The sequence below is a fragment of the Ovis aries genome, chromosome 26 (assembly GCF_016772045.2).
Source record: "Ovis aries strain OAR_USU_Benz2616 breed Rambouillet chromosome 26, ARS-UI_Ramb_v3.0, whole genome shotgun sequence".
In the NCBI taxonomy this organism is placed as follows: domain Eukaryota; kingdom Metazoa; phylum Chordata; class Mammalia; order Artiodactyla; family Bovidae; genus Ovis; species Ovis aries.
The window spans coordinates 38,573,617-38,582,256 of NC_056079.1; the positions used below are offsets into that span (position 1 = coordinate 38,573,617).

The following is an 8,640-nucleotide window of genomic DNA, read 5'->3' on the forward strand; positions in this document are numbered from 1 at the left end:
GCTCTTGATCACAATGATAGATCCCTTGCTTAATCTCTAGCCCTCTGCAGTTTCTATTTCAAGTCTTCCATTAACTTGAAAGACATTAACAAGACAGGAGGGAAATGCACCGTCTCATTTAGAATCTGCTCTAACACATAGAACCATAAGAGAAAAATATATTTCTTTGCACTGCCTCCACAAAACCATTCAACTGGTTGGGCTACGGACGGTTCCTTGTAAAGGGCAGTGAAAGAGCAAGTGCATAAACAGGATTTTCTCTCATTCACACCCCACTGAGCTGTACAGTAGGGAAAGCAATCTACTGAGAGTGTAACAGACCAGGGTGTGAATTTCACTGTAAGCACTTATCTGTTGTGTCATGCTGGGAAAATTTTTTTTAACCTCTGTAAGCTTCAGGTTCTGTATCTACAATAAAGACTTGTAACAAAACTCAGTTACAACAATAGGCATTTATTCTTGTGTTCATAGTTTGTAGGTCCACTGCAGGTTGGCTGATTTGGAGAGGCTCTGTTTCAAGTGGTTGGTGGGCTAGGATCGCCTCCTCATTGTGGGTTTAACTCAGAATTTCTCTACATGGGTCAATTCTGGGGTTTAGAAGGAAGGCACTCAGCCACCTCGGGGAAGCTCTTCACATTAGAACAGGCGCAGGAGACGTGTGCAACATCACAGACCAGGTCCCTGCCTTTGGTTGCATCACAGACACTGAGCATTCCATTGGCCAAAGTGAGTCACATGACCAACCCCAACATCACTAGAGATGGGCAACATACAAGGGGGGTTGAAATATTTGACTATCATGATTTCCTTTTACATAAAATGGGAATAAGCATTAATTTTAAGAAATGTAGCTCCTTCCCAGCTGGAACCATGGAGAGCACAGAAGAGAAGAAAAAAGAAGGTCCTTGCTATGCCAGAAACCATTAAGCAAAAGCAAAAGAATTTCACAGAGCTTAAGCTCCAGCACCTGAGAAAGAAGTTCACCCAAAAGATGCTTCAAAAGGCAAAGAGAAAGCTTACCTATGAAAAAGCTAAGCACTTTCATAAGGAATACAGGCAGATGTACAGAACCGAAAGTCAAATGACTAGGATGACACAAGAAGCCAGCAACTTCTACGTACCTGCAGAACCCAAACTGGCCTTTGTCATCAGGATCACAGGTATCAGCTGTGTGAGCCCAAAGATTTGAAATGTGTTTCAACTTCTTTGCCTACGTCAGATCTTCAATGGCACCTTTGTGAACTGCCAACAAGACACCTTCGCGAAGCTCAACAAGGCTTCAGTTAACACACTGAGAATTGTGGAACCATACGTTGCATTTGCTGCTGTAATTCAGTCACTCAGTTGTGTCTGACTCTTGGCAACCCCGTGGGCTGCAGCATGCCAAGCTTCCCTGTCCTTCGCTATCTCCCAGAGTTTTCTCAAACTCACGTCCATTGAGTCGATGATGCCATCCAACCATCTCATCCTCTGTCGTCCACTTCTCCTCCTGCTTCAATCTTCCCCAGCATCAGGGGCTTTTCTAATGAGTCAGCACTTCACATCAGGTGGCCAAAGGATTGGAGCTTCAGCTTCAGAATCAGTCCTTCCAATGAATATTCAGGGTTGATTTCCTTTAGGATTGACTGGTTTGATCTCCTTGCTGTCCAAGGGACTCTCAAGAGTCTTTTCCAGCACCACAGTTTGAAGGCATCAATTCTTTGATGTTTAGCCCTCATGATGGTCCAACTGTCACATCTGTACATGACTACCGGAAAAACCATAGCTTTCACTATACAGACCTTTGTCAGAAAAGTGGCATCTCTGCTTTTTAATATGCTGTCTAGGTTTGTCATAGCTTTCCTTCCAAGGAGTAAGCGTCTTTTAATTTCATGGCTGCAGTCACCACCTGCAGTGATTTTGGAGCCCAAGAAAATAAAGTCTGTCACTATGTCCATTCTTTCCCCATCTATTTGTCACAAAGTGATGGTACTGGATGCCATAATCTTAGTTTTTTGAATGTTGAGCTTTAAACCAGCTTTTTCACTCTCTTCTTTCACCTTTATCAAGAGACTCTTTAGTTCCTCTTTGCTTTCTGCCATTAAGGGTACCCAAATCTGAAGTCTGTAAATGAGTTGATATACAAGAATGGTTATGGCAAAGCTAAAATAAGTCAATTTTCCTGACAGATAACGTGTTGATTGTTCAGTCTCATGGGAAATATGGCATTATCTGCATGGAGGATCTGATTCATGAGATCTGTGTTGCTGGAAAGCAGTTCAAAGCGGCAAACAGCTTGCTGTGGCCCCTTAAATTGTCTTCTTCATGAAGTGGAATGAAGAAAAAGACCACCCATTTTATAGAAGGTGGAGATGCTGGAAACAGGGAAGAGCAGATCAACAGGCTTATCTGAAGGATGAACTGAGGTATCTACCGAGATTATTTTTACAATCTGATCAGTTAATAAACAGTGATTGCTTAAAAAAAGAAAAAAAGATGTGATAATAGAATGGTTTGTAAGGTATGAAGAACCATCTAAGAGTAAAGTACTGTAATTACTTTTTCAAAGAGAAGCACTAATAGTCCGCAGAATGTGTTTCTATTTCGAGAGATGTTGATATTTTGCAAAACAATATGCCAGTTCTTGCCCAGGGGATGATAGCTGCTCAGCCCTTTAAAGTAACTGGTGAAAATGTCATTTGCAGACAATAGGCTGTGTCTGCCAAGCTTGGCATTTTGATGGTTATTTTAATGTCTTGGGCAATTAATTGCTGGCAGTAAATATTCACACATTTCAGTGAAATGGCTAGGTGGCATGAGATTTTAACTTCAGTTTAGGAAGTAGGCAGTCAAATCTGACAATACACATATGACTCAAAGGGCGCCGCGGAAATAGCTGGAAAGTGAAGACGTAGAATCAAATGAACTAAATCAAGTCTTAGAGAAGACAGAGTAAGTGAGGATAATTCACTGCTTTCCTCATCCATCACGTGGCCAGGGCTCTTTTCTGTGCTCCAGATCAAATTATTCTAACTGTTCTCCTGCTGGATTATGATGTATGTCAGCTGAGGAAAAAAAAGAAAAAAGCATGGCTCATCAATAAGGATTCTGTTGATAGGCCACTCAATGCACTAATTGTTTTAGTAGGCTTTGTTGAGAATCTAAAGCTCTCTGGATTTGGAGTATAAATCCAGGGCTGAACATGACAGTTCTCTGGATTGCTTGTTTTACTAGTCCATTATGATCCAGGAAATGTTCCCCTTGCTGCTTTTCCCCATACATAGAGTTGTACTATGCAATTATTATATATATGTATAAATCAGTTCAGTTCAGTTGCTCAGTTGTGTCTGACTGTTGGCAACCCCATGGGTTACAGGATGCCAAGCTTCCCTGCCCTTCGCTATCTCCCAGGGTTTGCTCAAACTCATGTCCATCGAATTGGTGATGCCATCCAACCATCCTCTGTTGTCCCCTTCTCCTCCTGCCTTCAATCTTGCCCAGCATCAGGGTCTTTTCTAAAGAGTCAGTTCTTCCCATCAGGTAGCCAAAGTGCTAGAGTTTCATATGATATATGTATATGGGCTTCTCTCGTGGCTTAGCTGGTAAAGAATCTGCCTGCAAAATGGGAGACCTGAAGTTGATCCCTGGGTTGGGAAGATCCCCTGGAGAAGGGAAAGGCTACCCACTCCAGTATTCTGGCCTGGAGAATTCCATGGACTGTGGGGTTGCAGAGTTGGACACGACTGAGGGACTTTCACTTCACTTCACTTCACATATATATATATGATCAACTTCCTCAAGACGTTTAACCATCACTAATTTTATTGGAGGCCTGGTTACCCATCAGGTAATGTAAGAGACAGCTATCTCATGAAATAGCATGTAAGTAATACAGCTAGTAACATTAATAAAGCTTTCAGGGTGATTTAAGCCATGAGCTTCTGGAACCAAATCGACTCCCAAAATGATCACCAAGACTAGAAAGTGAAACACTTAAGGCAGAAATCTAATTTTTCATGTGTCATTAAATGTGTTATATTATGGGGATGCTAAGAGTCGGGCACGACTGAGCGACTTCATTTTCACTTTTCACTTTCATGCACTGGAGAGGGAAATGGCAACCCTCTCCAGTATTCTTGCCTGGAGGATCCCAGGGATGGGGGAGCCTGGTGGGCTGCCGTCTATGGGGTCGCACAGAGTTGGATATGACTGAAGTGACGCAGCAGCAGCAGAGGATTCTTCTGGTGTGAAAATACATTCAGTTTGAATTTTAAGTCAATTTCAAGTGCCTCCTTGAGATGCTGTAAGATTATGGAGAGCAATGTGACTTTGTAACGCAACTTCATCAAAGGGACTTCAGAATTCAGTAGGCTAATAGCCTGGTTACTATCATTTAAGGGTTTGTTTCTGTTAAGGCTTCAATGTGGGCAATTACATCTTCTAATTCTACTGAAGGCACAAGAAGAGCTGCTAAATGGTCATACCAGTGGAACACAGATCTCTGAGTCCACCAGGCTTGTGTTAATGGCAAATTTGCTAGATTCACACCTAACTTAGCACTCAAGTGGCCTGGAGAACAAGGGAATCCTAAAGTATACATTCCTATCCATCCTGGTGGAAGCCAGGGCTGTAGGTAGGTGCTTCACAGCTATTGAGTTTCATTAGGTGTGACCCTGTATATTTCTGATTGCCTGACCCAATTTGTTCCATACCAATCACTATCTTTAAGGGAAATAAGATTTTGGCATTTTTCATAAGGCACCCAGGCCAATTTTCTAGTGTTATTAGACTCCTTATTTTTTCTGGATGCTGTTCTCAGTCATGTTTGACTCTTTTCAACCTCATGTGCTGTAGCCCTCCAGGCTCCTCTGTCCATGGGATTCTCCAGGCAAGAATACTGGAGTGAGTTGCCATTTCATCCTCCAAGGGATCTTCCTGACCCAGGGATTGAACCAGTGTCTTTTGTATCTCCTGCATTGGTAGGCCAATTCTTTACCACTGGCTCTACCTGGGATAGTGCAATTTAATTGTTCCCAACATAGCAGGGTCTTTAAACTTAACCACACCCTGGTGTTAGCCATATAAATCCATCCCATAACTCAGGAAAGGTCCCATGTAACAATCGGAAAGTTACAACTTTCTATTGAAATATAGCTCATTGTTCTGACTGAGATTGAATAATTTTAAAGAAAAGCTCATATTTACGGCCAGAATCAGAGTGAGTATGCTTGACTGTCTGAGTAAGGGTGTCCTTTCTATCAGTAGCATTAAAGGCTTGGTTGGAACTTTTTGTTCAACAGTTGAAAAGCAAATTTCATGTATTCATGCCAGAGGAAATTTTGAAATAACTTTCTAATTTCTCTAGAGATAAATTACAAGATCTTTGTCACATGAGACGGCAATAGAAAAGTATATAGTTAAAAACATTAAAAATGTATTAAAGGACCTCACATATATTGGTAAGAATAATAATATAATTTTTTTTCTGGGTTTCTATTTCTTAGCTTAATCCTTTGGTTAATGTTTGGAACACTTCCAGAAAAAAATAAACTTATTGAGCCTCAAAACAACCCTTCTTTCCCACAGAGGGGAACCCTTTTGGTAAATCACTTGGAAAACTTTTGCTCCCCTTTTCTAAACAGGACAGACTTTCTCCTTTTGCTCTTCTGCCTTGGCCCGTTCTCTTTATCAGCTTTTAAACTGGACATTTTTTCTTGCTCTTCTCACTGCTCTGACCACACAGTATAGTCAGTATAGACGGTAGTTACAGAGGGGAAAGCGGGAAAGACCATTACCTTTATGTACCAGGAGCTACTGTATACATTGAGCCCGAATATAAATCACTCCTAGGCAGCCTGGTCCTGCCTGCCCAGTGGAGCTGAAGACCAGGCAGACACAGAGAGCTGTCAGAGACAAGCAGTGGCTGCAGCGGTCTCTGCTGAAGGCTTCCCGGTGGGGAGCCACTCTGGGGAAGAAAACGCCCCACCCCACTTCTCTGCAGTTCAACCCTGAACATCACAGAATTGCATCCAATTTCCTTTGGGTCAAAGGCAAGAGCTGAGTTAATCACCCAGTGCAGTCACTCAAAAGCAAAATTTGGCTTCTCCTCCAGGGCAATCCCAAGGGAAGCCATGTGCCCTCCAACACTGCTGTGGGGGGCCTGGAGGGGAAGGCAGAAGGCAAGGGAGCTGCTCACACCTGCATGGGTTTTTGTTTTTTGGTGTAGAAACTGCCCCATGTTTAAAATTCCAAGGGAGAAGGGAGACATGGGAAAGGCTGTGGTGGGAGGCTGACTTGCAGGCTGTGCTTCCTTCATTCTCAAAGTCGGCAACAGGCATCTCCAACCTCCATCTCTCCCTCTGATCTCAGCTCCTGGCACCACACCACCTTCTCTTACTCTGAACCTACTGCTTTTATCACATACGGACCTTTGTGATTACATCTGCTGGCACAGATAATGTAAGATAATCTTCCTTTCTCAAGATAATCCCATCTGGAGATTTCCTTTCTTTTTCTATGCAAGCTCACATATCTTCACAACCAAGATAATCACAATGGTGTGATCACTCACCTAGAGCCAGACATCTTGGAATGTGAAGTCAAGCGGGCCTTAGAAAGCATCACTATGAACAAAGCTAGTGGAGGTGATGGAATTCCAGTTGAGCTGTTTCAAATCCTGAAAGATGATGCTGTGAAAGTGCTGTACTCAATATGCCAGCAAATTTGGAAAACTCAGTAGTGGCCACAGGACTGGAAAAGGTCAGTTTTCATTCCAATCCCAAAGAAAGGCAATGCCAAAGAATGCTCAGACTACTGCACAATTGCACTCATCTCACATGCTAGTAAAGTAATGCTCAAAATTCTCCAAGCCAGGCTTCAGCAGTACGTGAACTGTGAACTTGCAGATGTTCAAGCTGGATTTAGAAAAGGCAGAGGACCAGAGATCAAATTGCCAACATCCACTGGATCATCAAAAAAGCAACAGAGTTCCAGGAAAAAACATCTATTTCTGCTTTATTGACTATGCCAAAGCCTTTGACTGTGGGGAACACAATAAACTGTGGAAAATTCTGAAAGAGATGGGAATACCAGACCACCTGACCTGCCTCTTGAGAAGCCTGTATGCAGGTCAGGAAGCAACAGTTAGAACTGGACATGGAACAACAGACTGGTTCCAAATAGGAAAAGGAGTACATCAAGGCTGTATATTGTCACCCCGCTTATTTAACTTCTATGCAGAGTACATCATGAGAAACGCTGGACTGGAAGAAACACAAGCTGGAATCAAGATTGCCGGGAGAAATATCAATAACCTCAGATATGCAGATGACACCACCCTTATGGCAGAAAGTGAAGAGGAACTAAAAAGCCTCTTGATGAAAGTGAAAGAGGAGAGTGAAAAAGTTGGCTTAAAGCTCAACATTCAGAAAACGAAGATCATGGCATCTGGTCCCATCATTTCATGGCAAATAGATGGGGAAACAGTGGAAACAGTGTCAGACTTTATTTTGGGGGGCTCCAAAATCACTGCAGATGGTGACTGCAGCCATGAAATTAACAGACACTTACTCCTTGGAAGGAAAGTTATGACCAACCTAGATAGCATATTCAAAAGCAGAGACATTACTTTGCCAACAAAGGTCTGTCTAGTCAAGGCTATAGTTTTTCCAGTGGTCATGTATGGATGTGATAGTTGGACTGTGAAGAAGACTGAGCGCTGAAGAATTGATGCTTTTGAACTGTGGTGTTGGAGAAGACTCTTGAGAGTCCCTTGGACTGCAAGGTGATCCAACCAGTCCATTCTAAAGGAGATCAGTCCTGGGTGTTCATTGGAAGGACTGATGCTAAAGCTGAAACTCCAATACTTTGGCCACCTCATGAGAGATGTTGACTCATTGGAAAAGACTCCAATGCTGGGAGGGATTGAGGGCAGGAGGAGAAGGGGACGACAGAGGATGAGATGGCTGGATGACATCACCAACTGGATGGATGTGAGTTTGAGTGAACTCTGGGAGTTGGTGATGGACAGGGAGGCCTGGCGTGCTGCAATTCATGGGGTCGCAAAGAATCAGACACGAATGAGTGAGTGAACTGAACTGAACTCAACTCACATATTCACACATTCTAGGAATTAAGATATAGACATCTTGGGTGTCTTTAGGGGGCTTATTCTTTCAATCACAAAGGGAAACAGTTTGTGGTGAGTATATGGAAGATTAATGAATTAATTAACTATGAGAAGAGGCGTTACACGGGAAGAGGTTTCTACACGTTACACGGGGTAGAAAGGGAGACCATCTTTGACTTTCTTCAGCAGAGTATTTGACAGAGTGCAGCTCCCCAGCAGAGTGATTAAAGGTTTAAACAACTTTAATCTGGAGAATTCAAACAAAAATAAAATAGGGCTCCAATTTAGAAGAAATGGGACAAATGCCCAGCTCCTAAAAGTAGAAGGTAATATGAAATTTTCTTTCTATCTTTTATTCCTTCTTCATTTGTTGTTTGCAAGAATAAGCCAATAGCCAGTTGCTAGAATAACCTTTGCTTGACTCTCTTGTCTAAAATAAGATGTCTCTGCCTCTAAAATTTCTTCTAAGACTCAATGATTTATATCTAGAGCCTCAAGATCTTAGACTGGAAAGCTAAAAGTCCTCCAGCAGA

At 42.5% G+C, this 8,640-nt stretch overlaps 1 pseudogene; it reads left to right on the top strand.

The window, feature by feature from the left end:
* Positions 1–870: 870 nt before the first annotated feature.
* LOC101121146 (large ribosomal subunit protein uL30-like) lies at positions 871–2,404 on the top strand (annotated as a pseudogene).
* The last annotated feature ends 6,236 nt before the right edge of the window (positions 2,405–8,640 follow it).